At 38.7% G+C, this 24,893-nt stretch overlaps 1 protein-coding gene across 2 annotated transcripts in view; it reads left to right on the top strand.

Annotated features, from left to right (window-relative positions):
• Positions 1–24,893, top strand: part of DSCAM (DS cell adhesion molecule) — a 420,943-nt gene that overhangs the window by 59,572 nt on the left and 336,478 nt on the right. The gene's annotated exons all lie outside the window — the stretch shown is intronic.

Raw genomic sequence — 24,893 nt, 5'->3', positions numbered from 1 at the left:
ACCACAGATTTGCCATTACAGGATGATTGCTGTTAATTTTTTGATTACCCAGTAGTAGAACAAGCAGTACAGTGATTAACTGGCTCATAGAATAATAGAGAGCAGTTAATCTAAAACAGTGCTGTCATAAAATCTAGAAAAACCCTGAGCTGGATTGCTGCAGATAAGTAGCTGCTGCTTATGCTATGTAGGGCATACGAGCTAAGGGGTAGCTTCCAGCAAAGTGAATGTAGCCCCAGCAGGGACCCAGAGCAAAACAATTAAACAAATAGTGCCATGCCATTATGATGCACTACTATGTCAGAGGTTTTAAAACAGTGGCATAATAAGCATCTTTATATAGTCTGCCATGCCTACTGTTTTAATCAATCCTTTATTGCAAAACTGAATGAATTGTATACACAGAGCTAATCTTATTGTAAGTCTGCCTGTTGTCCCTATTTATATGCTGATCAGAAGCAGCATGACAAAATCAGTAATTCCTACCTGATCATAGTTTCATAGGCAAGCTAGAGCAAGGAAAGAGGAGTATGTAAGTTTATTTTTGCTTTCTTTTAATTTGAGTAAATTATTTACTTTTTATCAAGTAAATCTTTTGAACATAAAGTAGATTTTTCTTTTTTTACTCCTACCATTAAGTGTTGTTGCTTGTATTTGAATTTAAAAGTCATGCATGGGTTATTGGAGCACAGTTGAGAAAACAATAGATCTCTCTGTTTGCGAGAGGTGAACCATTTTGTCAACAATAAAATATTCTTGGTGGTTGTCATTCCAACCTAGCTGGTGTTGAAAAGCACCTGAAGCTGTAACCTGATTTGTGTACCTCATGCCATTATTATTCTGTCAGGGGCAGAGGATGTTGCCATCTTGTTACTCCCTGTTGTCATCCTCAGTGGAAGATGACTGATTAATGTTCCTCCTCTTGTCACACATAATAGGACAATAAATAACTCTGCCTAAATTATGATGGAGCCACTGTTGAAAACATCAGATACTCTCATCTGAAAAAACAGAGTTATGGGGATACAGTGAAAAAACTGAAGGTACGGTTGCTATGAAATTATAGAAGCTAATTCTTAGTATCCTGATTGCCCCCCAGCTCAGTGTTGTAAACCTGCAGTATCAAAGGCAATGTCTAAGCCCCCCAAGTAATGGCAGAAGCCAGTGAGGATACAGCTGACACTTCAGATGGCTGACTTACCTTACCCCATTGCAAATGTCTTGCTTTGGCAGCTGCAAGTCTGAGAGGAAAGTGTGCTGTTAAACGAGCCTCATGTGGTATGTAATTCAAACAGCTTCAAGCATAGTCAGCCTCAGAGGTGCGTTACATTGGTTGCTTAGGTGAATGTTGAATATTCAAGAAATGGTCCGTTCATGCTGACTCCTCCATGTCTGTTTATCAAGCACTTTTTTACCTATGTGCATTGGAGATAGAATTTACTTGCACAAAACTCATTTAGAAATAAGTGTGACCTGCATATTTGCCTTTGGTAATTAATATGCTTGGAGGTTAATATCGGAAAAGAGGATGAGCAGGTCTGGTGGGAGAAACACCATCCATACACAAATGAGAACTTGACTTAGAACTACCTGGAAACATTCTAAGGCTCATGTTTTGATGGTATTTACTTTTTACTGTCCTGTATGAAAGCAAGATTATATAACTTTACTTCTGAGAATGTTGATTTTTTTTTTTTTTTTTTACAGTTTGGCTTCGACCTATCACCCTCCTAAATTCTAAAATTTCCTTGGAAGATAGGATTCATTTGTTGTAGATGGAGCCTCTATTAATTTTTTTGTTTGTTCAAATTAGATTTCCACATGTTTGGAGTATTCATTTTAAATAAAAGAAATGCAAATAATTAGGAAATCTATGCAGAGTGTCCAGATTAAACTTTGTTAACTGCTTTAACTAGTAAATACCTAGAGAAGAAAATGTTATCTTCTAGAGAACTCTTTGCAATATCTGTATTTGCAACTTACCTTGTTTAGGTTTCTCTAAATCTCGAGGCATCTCTTGTGGAAAAAATACACTCCCATATTCATTATTTATTATGTGTAGCTGTAATTGATTTCTATCTAGAAACACCTTCAGGGCCTATTTTCTTATTGTTGCTAGGTAAAATAGAAAATTATTGTAGTAAAGAGCAAGTGTCACATGTTAAGACAAAATAGTACTTTGAAGTACCAGTTCTCAGTATCATACACAAATTTTTGTTTATTTTAATGGAAAAAAAATAGGAAAGGACTTTATGAAGACAGAAGTACCTTTGTCATTCTAAATTGCAGTCTTAGAGCACATGAGAGGTGGTCTTCCTCTTAACAGTCAAAGTCTGTATTCATTTTACTGTTTCTCTGAGATTCTGCCAACACCACAAAACAAAGAAGTGAGCTCAGTATATACTTCCTCCTCTTTATTGGATTAGTTTAGTTACCCCAAGAGCAGCTAGAAAGAGAATAGGATTTTCTTCAATTTGCAATACCTGAGAAACAGAGGTAGTGTGGTGTGTTCTCCCTGAGACAGTTTCATTTTCTGCCAGTGCTTGAACCCCCCCAAAAAGAAAGGAAATAATAAATACGCACTGCATTGCTATTAAATAAATAAATCACAGTAGGCTAAGAAGTCTGAGCTGCCTGCATTGCCAGGAGTTCACTGATAGTTTAGCTGGAGAGGAGGAGTCACCCTCCCTTTCTGACCTGAGAGCCATCCAGGAGCTCAAGAACCTTGGAGGAGTGGATGACCCACACTGCTTAAGCACACCAGGGTCATTCCTGAATCTCACTGCCAAGGAGTCAGTCAAGAAAACCCACACAAGGAGGCTGTATTTGCATGACTCAGGTACTCCACTTTGAGGATACCCTCCTGTGTCAGTGTTAGTGCTGCCTCTGTTGCTCAGGACTTCCATGTAGCAGAAAAACTCAAATGTGCTTAGGATTGGCCACTGCAAAAAAATAAACTTGGCAGTGTTCTACTCCTTCTCTGCTCTTCTCTGTTTTGATTGTACATTGATCATGATGTTGCACCATTAAGCAATATATAATGGGTTTGCCTCCCGGCTGCCAGTTCCAACTGGCTGTGGGATAATAACACAGAAATCACATGGAAGGTGCATGTAATAAATAGATATCGTTAACATACAGTTTAAATACAATACTAAAGCAATAAACAGAAAATGAAGATAGGGTGAAAATGCAGGGTAACACAGAACACTTGGTGGCCTGGCAAATTTGTGTTGACTTGACACAAGGGGATTTATCGAAAGAGTTCATCATGCAGTTCATATTGAGCCAGTTTGAGGACCCTTCTTTTAGAGCTGGAGAAGGAGATGCCTTTTTAGCTGTGCTGGTAATGTTACCTGTTGGTCTGTGTGTACACTGACCATTTCTGTTTTGTCACAAAGCAGCTGGGATGCCATCTGCATAAAGTAAGATGGCAGGTGATCAGCGAGGGAAGAACAAATATTCTTAGCAGCAGCAGCAGAATCAGCAGCTAGGACCTTTCAGGTGTATTTGTTTTACTTCCCCTGGTGTTTGTCAAAAGCAGATGTGCTCAAGAAGTTTCAGTCTTTGGGAAGCTGACTGGAAGGGAAGACATGAGATTCATTGTGTGCCTATTGATTTATAGCATTGAACAAAGAAAAATATGTCTACCTTTCAAAAACCAGTATAAGAGGAGAAAAGCCAGGCTGAGAAGAGTGTTCTTCATCAATGATCTGTTTTTTTTTCATATTGCTCTTACATTTTTATTTAGAAGTCAATGTTTATCATCAGCTTGTTTTACCCTTCATCTCATGCATCTCAATCTGTATCTTGAGGTTTTCTTTACTATTGTAAGAATTATTGCTATACTTTAACACATTCATATATTTTAAGTTACTAAACACAGAAAGCACTATTGCACCCAAACCCAAATACAGTAAAATAGATTTGTGATAGTTCCAACCCCAGAAAAATTTGTAGTGATACTTTCACCTCAGAGGTTATTTCGTGCAAACTCAACACTTTCCAATTTTGTTTTAATTATCATATAAACTAGCTATGATTTGGGGAAGGGCAGAGTTGGAGCATCAGATTATAAAGGCTTTGGTTATTTAAGTCAGTTGTTAATATTTTAACATCAGGAACCATCCAGAGCAGAAAATGAGAGTGTAAATGTTCCTGTTGTGGCATACTCAGATGTCCCAGTGACAGGTCAAGAGTAAAATTCTAGCAGATATTTAGTCACTGCAGGACCATTCTATAAATTACAAAATATTTAAAAGTACAATCTTTTTTTGTAGCAAGGCAAGAGGAATATGAATGCAATGATTAAAAACACAAAATGTGGAAATGAAAAAAAACAAAGCCAAAACACCTGCTTCAGCTCTTATTGCAAGCAAGGGGGATAATAGAAATGCCATCCAGTTTAGGGAGAAGTGTCCTGCTACAAAGGTCATAGCACTTAAATTACAATTCCCAGTAGTGAAGTGTAACCTCATTTAGAATAATCTAAACTGGTGTGATGGGAGAAGGGAGAAGCAAAGTATGGTAGGAAAGTGCAGGGCCTGCATCACCTTGCTCATAGCTCCTCTGATTGTGTATATTAGATGTGAAAGCTTTTTGCTTCATAATCACAAAAGGAATGCTTCTGTATTTTGCAACACAATATCCGGTGGCCTAAGGGTCTCTCCCTCTGTGTTTTTGATCAACAGCAAACTTGACCCACAATTTTTGGCCCTAACATTAATTTTTTTATGATTAATACAAGAAAATTTCCAACTACTTTTTTTTATTTTTACTTTTGCAGATGGTTAGAGCAACAAAAATGCTCCAGACCTCTAGAAAAAGTTTGAAGGGCAGCTGTGACTTAGGGACAGCAACGATATGAAACTGTCATTTTTTTCCTTTCTCCATACATTTTTCTACTGCTTTCTTTCTCCAGCATCCTCTGAAACCCTTTAAGGCAACTGAAGGCTGATAGTAAAAAGAAAGCAATAACAAAAAAATAAATAGGAATATGCAGAAAAATTTTAAAAGGGACAATGAGAAAAAGAAGTTAACCCACAGACCATGTCAACAAAAACCGTGAAGGTTGATACTAATAGAGCAGAAGATGATACAGTTCCTACTAGAAGGTGATGGGAAGCTTGGTACAGAGAAGTGTGCATGTGCACAAACCCAGGCACATACAACACAAACCAAAAAGCCAATTCTCAGGAAGACAAAGGAGGAAAAAGGCCCAACAACAAAAGACAGGTTTAAAGAGATTTTTCTTTCCCTCCTGATTTATGAATTTCATGAAAAGGGTACTATTTTATTTTCCCCTTAAAGCTGTTAGATTCTACAGAGCATTTGAAGAGGTGGTGCACAGATGTCATGTCACCGACATACTGCGAACTGCAAAGCAGGATGCCTTTCAGGACGGTGAGCAGGGGATTTAGCTCCTCACATTTAAACACCTACAATGTAAATGCCTATCTCTGAGCTAAGTCACCTTCTCATTAAAAGACAAGAGAAACAGACATTTCTAGGGTGATTTATCTTCTCAGGACTAAGACATTTCTGTTTGGAGAAATCGTGCCCTAAAAGTATCTGTTTTTTTTCCATTTTATTTCAGCAAGCCTGGACTAAAGAGCTTAAGATGTAGATATTAATGGTGAAGAGACATAACATTAGAGGAGATGGAATCCTATTTGTTTGTGTTTACTTCTGAGGACTGAAGTAAAGGGATCTCCTGACTCTCCTCGAACCATTGTGAGGACAGATAGAGACAAGAATTTCTGATTCTCTTTCCAGCCCCTATGGGAACCCTCCAATACACTCGTGCCAATAATATTTGTAAGGCAAACTACATTACTCCAGACAAACAAGGCACTGTGAAAACAGAGGAGTCAGCCTCAGCCTGCCTTGTCTTTTATAAGCCTTTGTTTTATAACTAGTCTCCTAATGAATACCATTGAAAAATATTTTGTTTCCTATACAGTACTCTAGCTTGGAGATTATTAAGGCTACCCTGATTGCAAAGGTTTCAGTAATGGTTACAGATGATTTTACCTGATGAGGGTAGAAAGAGTGATGCTTTCCTTTGAAAGTGAAATTTGATTGTGTAATCCAAAGACATTTTGAGGATATTGAATTTCCTTGCTAATTTAGAATGAACTATAGGGCAATGTGGTGGCCCCAAGCCACTATCACTACTTAAAAAAACCAATCAAACAAGCAAACCCCCCCAAAAAAACAAACAAACAAAAAAAATCAAATACAAAAAAATTTTGTAATGTATTGTGATTATTCATAGCAGATGCTTATTTCCTTACCAGTAATTTTTAGGACATAGTTTTACCTGCAAGAGAATCTTTTTGAGTATAAAAGAGGAAAAATTGATGTCCTGTGTCCTAATATGTCATTGCTGTTAGTTATTTCTGGGTCAGCCAGCTGAATGCCTGCTACAGAAATGAGCCACTTCTGCTTCTTAATTTCTTAATGGTTTTCTGAACAAAATAGCACACAAACAAATGAAGATACAGCAGTAAGGTGCAATCCATCAATTTCTGTAATCAGTGGCTTTGCAGACCTTTGGTAATTTATGCTGAGGATGTGCTGCTGCACAATTTATATTGTTTTAAATCTACACAAAGCTTTTTGTTTCAGATATAACATCTCCTTAATTTGTAAAACGTATTCAGCTTTGATACAGTTAGAGAGTGAAACATTCTTCCAAGTGAGAGACCTGTGGAAAACATCAGAGAACTTCTCCAGGGCTAGCTCAAATCCCATTCTGCATTCAGCGTAGGTTTGAATCTGCTAACGCCAGACAGAATAAATTTCCCCCTGCTTACCCATCCCTCAGAGGCAACCACTGATGAGTTACATTTTTTCTGAAAAGGTCCTACATTAAAGACCCCCTTCTCTCTGTGTTTCCTTGTTTTTAAGCAGCAAACCAATTCAAAGCAAGATCCCTCACAAGCAGGAAAACATTTGTTTGCAGAGAATAATTCCCTCCCCTGAGTTTGCCACATATTTATTTTGTCTCAGCACTACAGAAAACAGTCTTGTTGCTGACTCAGAAGGAGCTCATTACAGAAAGACTTCATCTTTCAGTTGCAAGAGATGTTTCCTTGAAATGATAATGTAATGAGTGTTAGATCAGCCCTATGTAGCCGTTAGGCTATTCTTTTGATCGGCTGGAAATGCATTTGTTAAAAAGCTGCTTTATTGATTTCCTGGCTGGTTTTTATACTGTTTGGATCATCTGTACACACACAGGCATCACATTTTTACTACTTCAAAGTGGTTAATAAATTCACACTACTCAGGAACACAAAATGGAGTGAACCCTTTCTATGGAGAACTCTGTTGTGCAACCTTTGATAGAAAAAGTCTTAGCTGTGCGCTGAGTGTCTCCTTTAAAATATTTTGAAAACAATCTGTCACAGAGAGAGCTGCATACACTAAAGCAACAGAATATGGTTCCTGGGGAAATAAACATAGCAAGGGGTTGTGATTAGGATTTCAGTAAATTCAGATGAGAAAATATTACTGAGCTTCTACAGGCTAAATGTGGATAGTCTTTCCTGGTCACCTATCCACATTTACTATTTACACTTTGCACTTTCTTATTTTTATGATGTATCAGCAGTAAAAGTTTGAGACAGATAAGTCTTAAAGTGAAACATATGCTTCTATATGTAAATTGCTAAAACTATAGAAAATAGCAGTAGTTAAGCTTAGATGTCATAGGCTCATTGGACTTGGATCTCTCTTGGATCAGTTTTAGAAGTAGGTTATTGCATTGTTTTAGTTTGTTTTGCTAACCTGCTAATATCTTTTTGTCTTCACGAACCTGAGGAGCCATCTGTGAATTATTTAGATAAGCCTTGTGAATGGAAATCTTAAGGGACAGTTTTAAATGTTGTGTTGTAATTTGTCTTTGTTTCATTGGCTGAAGACACCCTTCCTTTCCTCTCTCTGAATAGTTGCTAATCTGTGTTTCATATCATTATGATGCTATAGTGGTAATGGCAAGCTTTTATATCCCTGTGATGTCCATGAATTATAATCTACAAATTAACTATGTATTTGCCAGGCCATTGAAATGATTATGCTACTTATTTAAATGCTTGTCTTTGGCTGTGTCCAGGGCAGGCTATCAAGTCAGAAGATGCTGTCTTGACATGAGTTTTAGGGGGTTTTTTTGGTGGTTAAATTAAAATGTCCAGACTAAAGCTTTCTAGTATTATAAAGTCATTGAAGTTATCAGGTATGAAATGATGAAAAAGAAATTACCCAGAAGGACTTAAGAATATTTTCAGTATTTTATGCATAAATATCCACATATACACACACCATCCAAGGAACCTTGAGCATGAGAAATAGAAAAGAAATATTTAACAGAAACTATTTAAATTTCAATACCTGAGTCCTCTCTCTGTAAAACAGGGATAATAGACTTTCTTGACTCTCAAAAGGATTGTGAAAATAAATATATTAAAGATTGAAAAGAACAGGAATATTATGGTAATTGATACCATATGCCCAACTAAGATAGCTGGGAACAATTTCTGAAGAGGCAGAAGGTTTATTCATAGACTCCCTGAATCATTAAGGGTGTAAAGGACCTTTGGGGTTCTTCTGGTCCAACTGCCTGCTCAAAACAGGGCTGGCAATTCTTCCCTTTCTCAATATAAATCTATGAATAGCAGGTACCTGACCTTGGGAAAGATGAAGGGTCACTCTTAAAGCTTATTAAGCATGTGATTTTATTTTATTTTATTGGCAAAATTGAAAAAAAATCAAGGTAGAAAATAAAATGCTATTTTCAGTTCTTGGAAAGGCTTAGCAAGCAATACAGGACTGAGTTCAGTTCTGCTACTTCTGTAATGTTTGAAATCTTAAACATTAACATTTTTAGATTAATAATTACTTATTAGCCTTTTTTTAATATTAAAATTGTGGGAGGTTTTTTTTGGTTGTGTTTCTGTTTGTCTGGGTTTGGTTGTTGGGTTTTGGTTGGTTGGTTGGTTTTTTTTTAAGGAAAATCTAGAGTGATGCATGCACTCCCAGTGCATTTTTATGTCAATAAGTCAGTATTTGTCACTGGAAAATGAATATATGTCACAGAAGAACATTGACAGTTTCTGTCCTGTGTATTCTTCTTTTTTTTTTAAATATTAAGATTTGTTTTCTTTTAGAATGCACCTTTAGTTATCTCAATCTATATGTACAGATGGAACAAAGAAAATATTTTTTGTTTCTGAGGGAGGGTTTTTGTTTCTGGACTTGCAGCACCTTTTTGAGTAGTGGAGTTTTCTTTTGTTTGACAGCATATAACTTTCCTTGATCTCAGGACTTGTATTTGAAAGCACTTACAAAAAAAAAATAAGATTAATATTTTTGGCTTGCAAATGGCTTTTTGCCATTGAATCTTTAAAGTTTAGCCTCTGGACAAGGCAGGGAGAGCAGGCATCATGTTATGTGATTCCAAATCTCTGCAGATGACTACATTCCCTTCTTGGACGGAATGCAAATTTGAGTTTTGAAGTGAAATATTCCTCCATTGTGTAGCCCACACTTACAGAAAGATGGTGTATGTTTGAATGTGCCTGTTAGTGATGGGATAACATACCATGTTTTTTTGGACTGATTTAGCCAGTAATTACCAGGAAATGAAGTAGATGGAGGAGGCAATTACTAAACATATGGACAGCCTCAGACCTCTGTGTTGTGTACAGCCTGTGCTTCTGTTGGTGTATTGAAAGCCTGTACGGAGGATGTTTTTAAATAGGAGGGTTTGTGTTTCTCCACTTTCATTGAAGATATCTATTCTTGTGACTAGTTTGAGAAGAGATGTGAAAAAGACAAAGTGAATAGAATTTTCATGTGCAAACAGTGGTAAGTGCTTTAAACAGCTGCCATATTTGTCAGTAGGTGAGCAGAAAATGTAAAGGCATCGAATATGAGGTAGAAATCACTCAAACTAACCATACATACTCTTACTAGTAATTTAATTCTGTCAAATTGATATTGGTCTTGAGATAATTATTTCATAATTGTTTATTCCTTAATGTTTTCCTTAATATTTTAAAGTAGTGGTATGCTTTTTAGATTCTGTTTAACTCTTGGCAGTCACTGAAATATCTCTCAATGGCTCTCAAGTGCTTACACTGAAAATTCTGCCTATTCTTTTGCACTGTGAATATCTATCTATTTAATCTAGTCCAACATATTACCATCTTATGATAGAGGTAGGTTCTAGGTTAACTCTTTCCCACGATCTGGTATGCCACACCGACCCTGGACAGCAGAGGAGGTCATGCTAAGATTCAAAAAAATTAAGCACAGAATTAAGCACAAAATTAACCACTTTGGAAAAGACCTTCAAGATCATCAAGTCCAACCTATCACCGAACACCATTTATTCAACTAAACCATGGCACTAAGTGCCTCATCCAGTCTTATTTTAAACACTTCCAGGGATGATGACTCCACCACCTCCCTGGGCAGCACATTCCAATGGCAAATCACTCATTCTGTGATGAATTTCTTCCTAACATCCAGCCTAAACCTCCCCTGATGCAGCTTGAAGCTGTGTCCTCTTGTTCTGTTGCTGGCTGCCTGGGAGAAGAGACCAGCCCCCACCTGACTACAGCCTCCCTTCATAGTTGTAGACCACAATAAGGTCTCCCCTGAGCCTCCTCTTCCCCAAGCTAAACACCCCCAGCTCCCTCAGCCTCTCCTCATAGGGGTTGTGCTCCAGACCCCTCATGAGCTTTGTTGCCCTTCTCTGGACACATTCAAGCAAGTCAACATCTTTCTTAAATTGAGGGGCCCAGAACTGGACACAGTACTCCAGGTGTGGTCTAAGCAGGTCTAATTTCCCTTAGAGTAAATAAAAGTGAACCGATGCCAAATGGCTGATGAATTTGGTTTATCAGAACCAAAGAAAACTCTTGGTAATGGACTAGAGCAGAGGGAAAATGAGAAGAAAAAGGAAGGGGGGAAAGAGAGAGAGAAAGATTTAAGTAAAAGATATCACCAACCTTGGATCCCACGAGGTTGCATGGGCATAGTGCAAGTTCTTGTGGTAAATGCAATACTTGGACCCCTGAAGTTGTGGTCCTTTTATATCCTTTTGGCACGGGGGTCTGGGGTGTGTGTGTGTTGGTGTGTGGTCTCTCCAAGTCACAAAGACAGGTGTGCATGAGTGAGATGTGCAGGTGAGATGGCCTTTCAGTGGTGGTGTTGCAGTGGTTTTAAAATAAGGAAAGAGGGAATCCCAGCCTCCACAGAAATTAGCTCTTTTCATTTTTAAACCACACTGCCAGGCCAGCAGCTCTCTTAGAGAGCTATTAAGGCCAGTCAAAACCATCACTCTGTCTATTCAGACCAGGTAATGTCACACTTTGTTTGAGACAATAGAGCAGTTGGGGGATGTTAGCTCTGCCTTGCCATATGCATTGTTTTGAGACAACGGAGGCATTGGGCTCTGTCACATAAAAAGACGACAAACAAAATAATAAAAACCAACCAAACAAAAAAACCCAAACCAAAATGAAACAAAAAACAACCCCCACAAAACCCCAACAAACCAAACCAAACAAACAAAGAAAAACCCACAAAACAACAAAACCCCAACCATCTCAAAATTAATGTTGAGTTTTAATCACTGAAGTTTTGAAGCTCTATATTAATCCAGGATAGTTTATGAGACAGTTATTCATCTCATGGATGTACTTTTAAAAAATGTATGGTATTCCTATCATGTTTTGAGCTGCAGATCTGTTTGTATTATTTCACCTTTCAGAGACTGAATCATCACTTTTATAATTAATATTTTCACCCTTTGATCAGCTGTCAGTCTCATTTCCTTGCATTTCTTTTTAGACCACTGAGTGCTTAGTGGTCTGCATGGAGCTCAGGTCCATGTTGCAAACTTTGTTCTCTCTTGCTTATACCTCATGAAGCATATACAAATACATTAAGATAGTTTTAAATATGTATAATATTCTTAGTGTTAATTTTCCTTATAAACAGTTGCTTTTCTTACAACTGGTGTGTCATGAGTGTAAGGGGAAGTATTTGATCCTGAGGTGGGATTAATGACTAAAGAGGCAACCTCTCTCTCTCTCTCTCTCTCTTGCATGCACTGGGCAATACCCTCACTGAGAAGGAGTTTTTGAACCAGTATTTCAAAGCAGAGGGGTTTTGGAAATCAACTCATCCAATATACAATGAATGGACCACTGCATTTTGAGGCCAAACAGTGCTTATGAGATGGTTTTTTATTATTATTTCTTTTAGAATTTTGTACCATTGCTGCTACTTCATCTAATATATTCTCTTCACTGTCCAAACTATGCAATCCCACTGGAATTAAAGATGGGGTAAGGCCACGTTATCTTGGGTTTGTTAAAACCACTGTCATTTTTGTTCTGACAACTGGAAATTGGTATGCGTCTGATCAGGTTACAAACACCAAGGAATGCTTATGAATGTGTGCTGTGGCTTGGAAATGCAATGGGAATGCTCAGCAGAGTTTCAAGTATGCATGTTAACTGACAGAGAGAGAGAGAGACAGAGGGAGGAAGAGTCCAAAGAGAAGTTAACTCTTCTGCCTGGTGTGTGATGACTGCTAAGAAGCTGAAAGGTGGCATGATCGGCAATGCATTTGCAGCCCCAGAAGGGGGCTGCAATCTTGACAATCTTGTCTGGATCTTGACAAGCTCTGAGTGTTCAGGAGGACATGAGAAACAACACTGAGTGCGTGGTGGTGGTTTAACTGGGGACTCTGTTGTCATTCTCAGACTTTGAATCATTGAATAGTTTGGATTGGAAGGGTCCTTCAAAGCTCACATAGTCCAACCTTCCTGCAATAAGCAAGGACATCTTCAACTAAATCAGGTTGCTCAGAGCCTCGTTTGACCTGACCTTGATTGTTTCCAGGGACTGTGCTTCTACCACTCTCTGTGCAACCTATTCCTGAGTTTCACCACTTTCATCATCATAAAAAAAGAAAAAAAAAACCTTACTTATATCTAGTTTAAATCTACCCTCTTTTAGTTTAAAACCCTAAGTCTTGTCCTATTGCAACAAGCCTTTCTTAAAAGTCTGCCCTGCCTTTATTATAAGTTCTCCTTTCGGTACTGAAAAGTCAAAATAAGGTCTCTTTGGAGCCTTCTCTTTTCCAGGCTGAATAAACCCAAATTTCTCAGCCTTGCCTCATAGGGAGAAGGTCCCTCTGTTTTTGTGGCCCTTCTCTGGACTCACTCCGACAGATTCTTGTGTTTTTTGTGCTAAAGACTTCAGAGCTAGGTGCAGTACTCAAGGTGAGGTCTCACCAGAGCAGAATAGAGGGGCAGAATCACCTCTCCCAGAAGACTCTATAAACTGATTTCTTCTGCAATAAAAATATTTTCTTGATCTGTATTAAGTGTACATTTCTATTGCAAACCTGACAGAAAGAATTTCTATTCTTGAATGTTTTTAGTTATATCAAACGGCAGCAGTCTACAAACAACACTGATGAGACCATGACTGAAATTTCATCTCAGTCTCTGTGGTAAAAAGATGTTGTAAGTTAGAGAGCAGATAAAAGTGCTTTAAAAAAGGACCCATGCAATATAACACCCTGAAAGTGTGTCTTACTGTGAATAAGTTAAAGTGCAGGATCTATTTTACTTTTCAAAGGCAATATTCAGCTTTCAAAAATTATTTTACCATGATATAAGTATACACTGAAGGAGAAACTCTGCTAGTTTCATGAAAGTGCAAAAAAACCCCACACCTGGAAACTAGAGATTTTAACATTAGAATGTTTACATTTGTTAATTTTTAGAGTACCTTCTCATACAAAGGTAACCTTAGGTGATACAGCCCAATGAGTAGCCTTCTAAAAGGTAAGCTTGGGACATCTAAGAGGTAGTAAAGACAATGCTGAAATCACTGGAGCAAAAATTCTGTGCCCTGCAATATGAGAGAGGAGGTTAGATGTTGATAATGTTCCTGAGAAATGTTCTTATGAAGGTTAATCTCTTTCTTAAATCAAAGCTGAGAATGTTTCTTACTACACCTGGCCTTATTCCAGATTGCTAAAAGTAACCAAAGCTTCATTAGAATGAACAGAATGATCACACCCAACTATGGTTCAGTGGCCACATCTCTACTGATAAATAAAACAGGAGTTGGGAGCGAGCTGTAGTGTCAGACTGCCCAGTGCTGATTGTGCAAACACTGCCTAACTGTTAGCAGGCTCCTGGGCATGATTTTGGCCAGTACCAGCCAGATGTTATGGTCTGTAGAGCTCAAAGGTGACTGTGTACTTCCCAAGCAAGTAGTACAGACAAGATTACACCAGGAATGGCTCCTGTCATCTTACCCTGTCATCACCTATGTGCAGATGGCATTGGGACCGGTGGACCTCTGGTACTACTCAGAAAGCATGTGAGAAGTCCCATTTTACGTTCATTTCACTGACTCTCATTTGTCATTTACTACCTAAAGAGTGAAATGGATTATTGAAAAAGGTTATTAAAAAAAAGATTAAAAAAAAAATCCTGTACTATTTTGGTAAGAGTGTGTTTAGATATGGCCACCGGGGCAGGTAGAACACTTCTGGTAGGCAGCACTGCAGCAGTTTGATTCATGAGCCTTCCCAACCCATGTCCTGTTGACTGCGTACAAATATACTGGCAATGCTACATTTCTAATACTGGAGCTCTCCAGAGGCTTGAAGGGAGATAGACATTTTTTCTGTCTCTATTTCAATGTTGGTTTTCATATTCTGCTATTTGTGTGATTTCGTGCTCAGAATTGCTTGTTTTCTAAGTCTCTTGACAATAGCTGGGGCTGCTGAAGAGTAAGGTTTATATGTTCTGGCTTATTCCAGTATCCTTGGGCTCAGTTTGGCCCTTCGTAGAATGATTTTTTTAAATGCCCTTTTGATTATTATTGGGTGGGGTTTGCACTAGCAAGGATGAGATTGCACTGCTGTAAGGAATGCAGAGTTGGGTTTCTTACAGGCATCTTTCATTCATGCAGCTGGATCCTGGAATCTGCCTGGTATGCAATGTGGTACAAGGCCAGGATTTCAATCCTGTAGGAGCACAGCATGTTCACAGCTGCTCACACTACCTGAAAAAGGGCTGGTTTATTCTCCTTGCCTGAAGTACAGCAGTGATGCAGTTCTGTAAGTGTATCTCTCTGGCACTGTTAAATTTATAGGCTCTGCTTGCCTGTTGGCATTTTGATAGCGATGCCTATAGAGCTCATGGAGGCAGACAGGCAAACAGTGTATTTGTGTTTGTTCAGCATTGTTCCCACTTTATTTCCTTGTGGAGTCATTCCTTGCCAGATAAGAACTGGAGAAAAGGTGGAAGCCTAAACAGTTACGTCTTAAGGGAGAATAACCTGATGACTCAAAAGAGTTACCTGCAATTAGTTTAGCATGTTCTGTAGTTTCAAAGTGCTGTTCAAATCTGTCTTATACCAACTTGAATATTTTTCCCTTTGTTTGGGCTTTTTTTAAAATCTGAAGTCAATCTTATAGAAATCAACACTAAATCAAAAAGTCAAAATACACCATTTCTGTAAACAGCAGAACTGAGCAACCAATGGAGCACTGAGCAGTGGAGTCGCTGCCCCTTTTTCAGTCACAAAAGTAATTTAACAAAAGACTGCAATTACTTCTCTGACTGATTATGCCTTCAAGGCATATGAGGCCTTGTCTAAATTCATGGTTTTTGACAGGTAGTGAAGATGAAATACCTCATTTAAAATGTTAAGAAGGTCCTCAAAGAAATCTCAGAAGAAATAAACTAAAACAGTGACTCAGGGAATGTGATACAATTTCACTATCCCATAGAGACTTTTTCTGTTGAGGAAGGTGTTTTATTAATGAACATGTTAAATTCCTGGGCCAATCCTCTCTTTTAACTCCATTTTCACACACAAATGTACTGTACATTTAGTTTACATTTAGTCTTTCAAACTCATAGGAAACATTTGCTGGAAATGAAGAATAGAGCTCAAGGACGGAAACTTGTCAATGTTTTAATGAGGAGACCCTTCCTGTTTCCAAGGGAATTTTTTCTCATTCAAGGTGAAATTTTGGAAGTAGAATACACGTGCTTGTGCACATGTATATGCTAATTACAAAGGCTCTATATCGAATTCTGGTTTTGTTTCCCCCCACCGCCAAGCTGAAGTACACTGGATTAATAGTCCGTGTTCTGCTGCAGTTAATACTTCCCTGGAAAATAGCCAAAAGTAACAATTCACTGACCCAGAAATGGGAGAAACAAAATCAATCAGTGAGTCAGGAAGAGTGAATCTGATGGACCTCAGAGCACTGTTAGCATGGATGATGGTCTCTACTTGCAGGTTCAACCTTTCTGATAACACCAGTATGAAGGAAAAATTTGGAAAGAGTGTGTTTTATCTTTGCCATGTCTTTTCTCATGTTCTGCAACCACTGGAAACAGCCCTTGGTAATAAAATTCTCAGTGATAGTTTATCTGGATGTACAATCTCAATTCAAGAGAGATGTTGAGGTACTAGAACATGTCCAGAGAAGGGCAACGATGCTGGTGAGGGGCCTGGAACACAAGCCTTATGAGGAGAGGCTGAGGGAGCTGGGGGTGTTTAGCCTGGGGAAGAGGAGGCTCAGGGGTGACCTCATTGCTGTCTACAACTACCTGAGGGGAGGTTGCAGCCAGGTGGGGGTTGGTCTCTTCTCTCAGGCAACCAGCAGCAGAACAAGAGGACACAGACTCAAGTTGTGCCAGAGGAGGTATAGGCTGGATATTGGGAGAAAGTTCTTCACAGAGAGGGTGGTTGCCCATTGGAATGTGCTGCCCAGGGAGGTGGTGGAGTCGCCATCGCTGGAGACATTCAAGAGGAGACTGGATGAGGCACTTAGTGCCATGGTCTAGTTGATTGCTTAGGGCTGGGTGATAGGTTGGACTGGATGATCTTGGAAGTCTCTTCCAACCTGGTTGATTCTATGATTCTATGATTTGTGAAAGAAGGGCAATGGCCTCTGTCCTTTATGCCTTGAAAGACCAGTGAAATGAAGTGGCAGAATTCTCAGTGTCTTATTCCTTTCCTCTTTTTCTGTGTTTTATGGTGGTTTTGTGGTTTGGCTTTGCATTTCTGGGGTGTTTTTTTCTTGCTATGCAAGTGATTCAGAAGAGCACATCATACATGTGTATGTACATAACAAATATATGCATTCAGAGAGCTGCAGAGTGGGAAGACTCCTTTGTCATGTCCATGAGCATCTTTTTGGAAAGGTACCTGTTACAAATAGCCTTCATGTGAGCAGTGGTGCAATTCCATGCATCTGCATGGCAAAGCATGGCTACTGCCAGGGGTCATCTGTTAGTACCAGGGATATTGAGCAACTGTGGGCTGTAAACACAGTCTGTATGACAGTGCTGTAAACACAGCACTTAATAGCCAGCAAACACACCAAGTACTTTGCATGAGAAAGAAGAAAAAACACATTTGTAAAAAGTCAAAAAAGGTGTTTTGATGCATATACATTTTCTTTCTAGATTCCTAAAGAAAATAATGGTAGTGGCTTTTTGGCTGTGAGAGTGGAAAAATAGCATGTAAACATCATGCATTTGGATATGAATTTTTTTCCCCCAGTGCCACTGTTCTTTCTGTCTCTGTACTCTGTTTCTTATTAAGAGTGATTGGCCAGAGTTACTTTGCTCTGGTAAATGGTATATGTACTTCACACATCTTTTCATCTCTCTCCCTTGGTTCTTATTCTTTCTATGCTAAAAGCCATGTACTTTCCCCCATGTTGAGCTAACACAAGACAAATAAACTGATTAACTTTGCAGCTTTAGTGTAAAACTATTGATGACTCCACTGCTGAAGAATATTTTCCCTTTCCTAACTTGAAAATGTTGATTTTTATTTTTTTTTTTTTTTGGAAAAGTGAGCACATCTCTGTCTGAATTTTTCAACTTTGAGCTAAAAATTGAGTTGAATGCCAATGTAAATGTTTTCACATGAAACTGTGTGTGCATGTGCCAGGAAAATACATTAAAGTGACTATAAGTGGCTGAATGCATCAAAAGAAATCAGATTTGATGTTCACTGAATTATGATAGGAATATGCTAACTTTTTATATTATGACTGGAAGGGGAAGAGATCTATCAATATGTAAATTGACTTCATGCTAAACCAAGTACCATTTAGTAGGCAAAATTAAGCTGTATGTATGAGGGTTGTAGACCTGTTCAGGTTCAAAGGGTTACTTTGAAGTACTGCGTATTATAATGAATGGAAATTGTAATGGGTGAATAAAGAGCAAACATCTGCTGATGCTGAGTTGCAAAGAAAGTAGGATACTTTGGTCTGTTTTATTAAGAAGATAATAAGAACAACTTTTGACATAACCAGATGCTGATTAAAAATATTCTAATATGTCTACAGAGTAACTACACCAGGAATCTTACTACCTAGAGAGTGTTAGCAAATGGAGCATAATTGAGTTTAGCAGTAGAGGTGGCATTTTAGTCTGCATGGCAAAAGTATCAGAAAGTGCTGCATAAACCTACTGAGCACATTGAGAGACATGGGAAACCCTGAGTGTACAGGAGCTTCATGAGCAAGGAATGCAAAGATTAAATCAGGGATAAGATGGAGCAAAGGGTACATCAAAGAAAGCTACAGCAGAAATAAGCACAGAAGGTTATGCACTGTTCTACCCACCTCTTAAATCACAAAGAAGACACAGAAGTCAAAATGTTCTTTGAGCTTTTCTGGACATGCTGGTGCTAAAAGACAGAGAAGGTACAGCCTCTGGAGTCTGAAGGAGCTCTGTTCTGAGAGTGCTAGGGAATTGTTTCCTTTAGTATTCAGGACATCTGGAAAACTAACTTTTGGCAACTGACTGGCCACGTGAAATACAGCCCACAGTCACAGATCATAACTCTGTTTAACTCAGAAAAGTTATTTTTGGACCTGTCATGGTACCTGTCTCCTTTAGCACCCCTAATGACAGCAAAATGGCTACAGAGTGCCATGTATGCATGTGCTTCAGTATGTCAGTGTAACAGTCTCTGTAGCATATATATGTCTCTGTGCCTGTATGAGTGCTGGTCACTTGTGTTTGATTTTGAAGCAATTGGAAAGGGATGGACAATGTAGGTGACATCAGTTCAATACAATGGTTTGATTCTTCAGATGGCCTAGAATATGCTTCACAATCCATTTGGTGTAGAGAAAGGAGAGCAGCCTCATCCAGCTGTGATTTTCAGAAGCTGCTAGGAGGAACAAACTTTCTGCAGCCTCAGTTCTAGGACAAAGCAGAGTCATTACCTCACTTAAGAACCCATTCTGACAGCCAGATGTGCCTGACTCTTCTGGTAACAACAATTTGGTTTTATGGCACCTACTTCGGGAGGAGGCCAGATTACTTTCCTGTTGCCAGCTGCAACCTCTGCCTTAGTGTGTGTCAAATCCAAGTATGAGATTATTTAAAAACAAACAAACAAAACCCCCCAACCAACAACCCAGCAAAGCATTCTGAGTTAATAATCGATTTGTGAGCAACAAAGTTATTAGTGGCTAGTGCAGTGTGTCATCTTCTAGTTATTTCTAGTGTACATCTGGGTTCATTTAAAAAAAATGCTACAGCTCTGCCAAGAATGATAAGCCCCTTCCCTGCTTTTCTTTATTTATTTTTAGAAATGGCTGTATGCCCACTGATTACAGGATCTTAGTATCTGGACTTGTGCCTCTAATCATTCCACCAGCCACACTGTGTGTGAATTTAACAGTGGCAACCCAGGTTAAATACAACTGTTATTGGATGGTTTCTTTTTTTTTTGTTTTTTTTTCTTATTACTTGATGTTTGCATTTTAAATGGTGCTGAGTATTATGTTCCATGTTTGGTTGATAGTATTGCTCAAATCGTGTTATGTGATCCAAGTGAAACTGACAAGAGCATAACAAGGTACAAATAGAATATAAACCTTCACTGACTGTGAAGTGGGTGTGTGTTGTTCCTTTTAGGAAAGGACTCTTTTATCTTGCTACAAAGGATTTGCACATTTCTAATTCTTTCTTTTGCCTAATGAAAAATACCACATTGAACAGACTTTAGGTCTAAGATCAGTGCACATTTAACTGAGAGTTAATTAAGTTAACAGGGTTTAGAAATGAGCATAATGAACACTTTGGAATTTCCATTCTGGCATGATTGAATACATTTGGCTGAAATATCATATTGGCAAGAACCAGGAAGGTGTTTTACTCTTTTCATGCTGGAAATTAATGTTAACCATGGTGAAGGCTTTGGATGACTTTGTTGGCTTTTTTTTTTTCTGGACATCCCTAGAAATTGGTGTTTCCAAAGTGAAAAAAAAAAAAATCAAGCTGTAGAGGCAGTTAAAGTAAGAAGAAAAGGGGTTAGTGCGTTTAAAGATGAGTTGGGGGAAAAGAAGGAGGGAAGGGGTGCTGCATCTGTGTGTATTTAGCTGCAGAGGAATCAGTAGAAAACTGAGACCACAGACACTGAGCATTCAAACCATCTCCTTTTGCTAAAGGCTAAACGATACATTCTGATTTACTCATTAAATAGAGGCTTTTAACTTATTGTTGAACCCTTAAATAGACACATAGCGCTGGAGAAAAAAACATTTGACATTTCAGACAATTCTCTTTTTAGTATTTTTCATGTTCCACCATTTTTTTTCGATTTTTCTTAAACCAGTAATGAAATGGTGATGTCCTGCCAAAGAACATGATGGGCTCTGTTAATACAGATAAGGGAAACATAGCATGTGATATTCACGATGCTTCTAGGAGACCTGAGGGAGGCTCTGGAGGCCCATGTTGCCTAGGGGAGAAGAGCATGTATACAGCCTAGCCCCTAAGCTGGCAGCACTTGATGTGGCTAATGTCACTTTCTCCCTGTGATGTAAAGTAAGGATGCCCAGCTCAACAGCAGCTCACCAAAGAAAACACAGATTGTCAGGAGAGGTCCCAGTTTCTACCTCTTACCAAAGTCTGTTTCCTCATTTCTCCCCTGCCATAAGGTCTTGCCTCACTGACCTTCATCTAAACTGTCTTCTCTCATTAAGAACTGTACTAGTTTACTTATCAAGAAGGGAAAGCCAGCTTTCTTCTGAAGCTTCCTGCTTTAGAGCTGATTTGATCCCCTTGTTTGCACTTCAGCCAGCCCACATAGCAGCCAACCAAGAGTGCACTTTTCCCATGTGCTGTGAGCCAGACAGTTTGTGTGCCCTTTCTGGATAAGCTATAGGCATACTACAAGGGAGTCATTGTCCATACAGGAGAATCTCCATCTGTAGACAGGAGAAAGCCAGGATGTGGGATGTTAGCAGGCTGCACAACCTACTTTGTTAGTCTGAATGTTGGCATAGATGGGAGTGAGTGCATCATGCCACTGGGCTATGTGTGTGGTTATGTTTGCTTTTTTGGGGGGCAGCTGAGTGCAATTCAAAGCTGCTTCGTAGCATATAGTATTGTAAAGGTTAATAAGAACAACAACTCAAAGTCAGTTCCATGTGCAGAAATCCTTTTTTTGTGCATGGAGTCCTGTATTTTGTTGTTTCTTGCTTCACGTTCCTCTTTACCCTCTTTTTCTGGTTTCTTTGTGTTTACTGCCTCCCTGGCTTATTACCTCTGCACTGTTGTCTCACTTTGCTGGTGGTGACAGGCTGTCACACCATGGTAGATTTCCCTGTTACAGAATCCCGTTAGTGACAAACACTGACTCATCACCCAGCACTGGTCCAAAACCACAACTGGCAAAATCAGAAATCCAGCCTCTGAAGCTTCCCTCTAAAGGCTACCCAAAACTCCCTGGGCTCTTGCCCTCCCCTCTGTCTGTCTCTTCTACTCACCCTAGATACCACAACCACTGCTCCCAATGTGACTGAATCAGAATCTCTTGGTTGCAGCAAGCACTCCAGCAACGTGACAAGCTGCTGAGAGCTTGTTGGACACCATGCCACAAGGAAACCAGTAGCAAATGTTCATTTTTATCTGCCTTTTTCTTTTTCACAACACTACTTAATGTTTCTCTTCACAAAGCTGAGATCTCTAGGAATACCAAAGCTCCCTAAGCATAATCAGTTGAGTACTTGGAGAAGACTAGAGGAGAGATGTACTGGTGCATTTTGCACACCCTTGGGAAGGGTTACAGACAGGGCCATCCATCATAGCTTGGCAGGATGTGTTACTGGTGTTGATGCAGACCATAGTGCAGCTTACAGCAGCTGAAAAAAAATCTGAAAACTTAATTGCATTTTGTGTCTTAAAAAAAAAAAGAAAATCAGTTGTGTCATTATTTCTTTACTGAAAGTTATGGATGACGATCATGCTGTAGCAGACAACACTATATCAAGTTGATGGGAAGAATCTAGAGGAGGTGAACAATGTCACTTGCCAGGGGAACTAATTTTATTTTCCAAAGAGGGAGGAAAAAATAAAGGTCATCCAGCACAAAGGTAGGAAGAGGCAGAAATTGCATTTTGCCACTTAATTAACAACTAGCTAATCTACCTGTAGATTTCCTGTAGCTTTCCTGCAGACCCATAATTGGGAGCAGAACTTGTGCATTTCAACCTTCAGACCTTCCAACCCATGATAAAAGATACCAGAGTGTGTCACAAATTACCACTGTGCTATGCCTTAATTATTGATAGATTCTGATGCTTCTATTTATTTCATTTTTAAACATTTATTTTAATTAATTATTGGTTGAAAGCAATGGTTTATTTGAAATAAAATATAAAAAAAACCAAACCCACAACAAACCAGGGATAAAAAGAGCTTTCCTTAATGAAACCTGTTAGTCTCAGGGTGTTGTGGGGTTTTTTTGGTTTTGTTTTGTGAAACATTTGAATGAATACTTCAGAGGACTTCATTTAAAAAAGAAACAAAGCAAGAAAAAAACCCCAAATAAGAACAATAACAACAACAAAAAAAAAAAAAACCAGAAAACATTAGTCTTACTGTAAAAATGGAAGAGGTGCTGATGTTAAGCACTAAGAAAGAGAGTGAAGATGAATATGGAGGGAAAAGGCATTTCAGCAAATGGAACCCTATTCTCCATAGAAGGCCTGTTTCCTAACTTGCATCTTCAAGCAGTACTGCCTGGAGAAATGAGCTTTTCCCTTCCCTCTCTGACTGCCCCTGAGGTCTTGAAGGTATGTAATTTTACATGCTTTTTAGTCCTTCCTCCCACTCTCTCAAATCTCCTGGGATATTTTATCACACAACACTGTTAAAATTTAGATGATGGTACCCGACTGCCTCATCTGAGCCTGTACTTTTCTGCTTTCTTCATCATAAGGTAAAGGAAGCAAAGGATTAAAAGTATATATACAACCACAGTTTTTTTTAGGCAAGCTGTAAGCAAATACAGGTTTCAGTAGGCAAACACTTCTGCAGGCTTCAGATTCTGCATTTCCATGGATCAGTGAGTTAACTGAAGCCTGTGAGAAGGCTCTTGGTTGTGTGATGATTGTGACAGGTATTAGATTGGAGAGAAAAGAGAAAAAAAGAACTATCATTCAAAACAGCACAAGGTTAGTGCCCATAAAACTAAAGAAAAATCCTGAGCCTAGAGAGAAAAAGTTACCTACAGTTTACTATTATTTCACCACATCTGTAGGCAGCAGTAAATCAGTTGGATGCTCAGCCTTTCCTCCTCAAGCTTATTTATTGGCTTATGGATACCATTAATGTTCTTTAATTAATCAATATTTGGGTGGGCATTTCATTACAGGAGGAGCTGATGATAAACAGCAAAACTATGCACTCTAAAAATAAGCTTAATGAAGCTCACAGAAGAAACCCTGGTTTTGAAAAGCTGGTGCTAATGGCAGTGCAATATCAACCCTGTTAGACATTGTTTTCAATGTGAGAAAGCAGTATCTCTGGCACATAGGGAGCTGAACCTAAGATCTGGGTAAAAAAGTCTGTATTGTGTGGTTCTCAGCTGTGGATTTTGCCAGCACTTTATTTTACCTCAAATAAAATGGAGGGTGGAAGAGATCTGTATAGGAAGATGAGCAGCAACATCTTGTCGCCAGTCCCATGAGGAGGTCTGTTTTCAATTCCAGTCTTGGTATTATGATTTCATAATTTCAAATCTCAACACTCTAATGATTTTTGTCTGTGGAGAATGCATAGCTTACTCCAATAAAACCATAAGAGAAATTTGGAGATAAGGAAGTTAGGGCTTCTGATAACAGAGAAGACTTGAATGAACGCATTACCCATGCTGTTGTGAAAACAGGGTATCAGTGATTCCCTAGCAAAGCTCACATTTCACTATCATCTTTCCTGTTTAGATTTATCACCTCAGTGAAGTGGGTCACTGGCTATTCATATTAATGCAATACAAAGCTAAGAGGTCTGAGATTCCTGTTAGCATATGGACTTTACAACTGCACTATTATTTTTATTGCTGTGGTCTCAGAAATTACACTGACTGGGTTTATATTAATGTTTTCATTTTTAAGGCTGTGTTCACAGGCTAGAAAATAATTAAATAATGAAGCTTTATTTTTAGATGCAGTACTGCTTTAGGGGAAAGTTTTAGCAGCAAATTCTGTGAGCATGGGGTCAGACCATACAATGGTTTGGGGCTCATGCTTAATTTTTGGGAAGCATAAAGGTGTAGGAAGAGATTCATAGTCCACAGACTGAAATACACTCCTTTATTTGACTTCCGTGCTTTTGTTAGAGGTCAAATCTAGGTGGCTGCACAGGCTTCTTTTTTTTTTTTAACTTCTTTAATACTCAAATGTTTAGTTGAATTGAAAGGTTCTTTTGGAAACAAATGGTGTGCAGGCTACAACCAGTAACTGTGCTGTGGGTGATGCAGAGAGAAAAAATAAAATCTCTGCATTTGAATTC

This window comes from Indicator indicator, chromosome 1, assembly GCF_027791375.1.
Source record: "Indicator indicator isolate 239-I01 chromosome 1, UM_Iind_1.1, whole genome shotgun sequence".
NCBI lineage: Eukaryota > Metazoa > Chordata > Aves > Piciformes > Indicatoridae > Indicator > Indicator indicator.
This window is presented reverse-complemented; position numbering and strand designations above follow the sequence as displayed.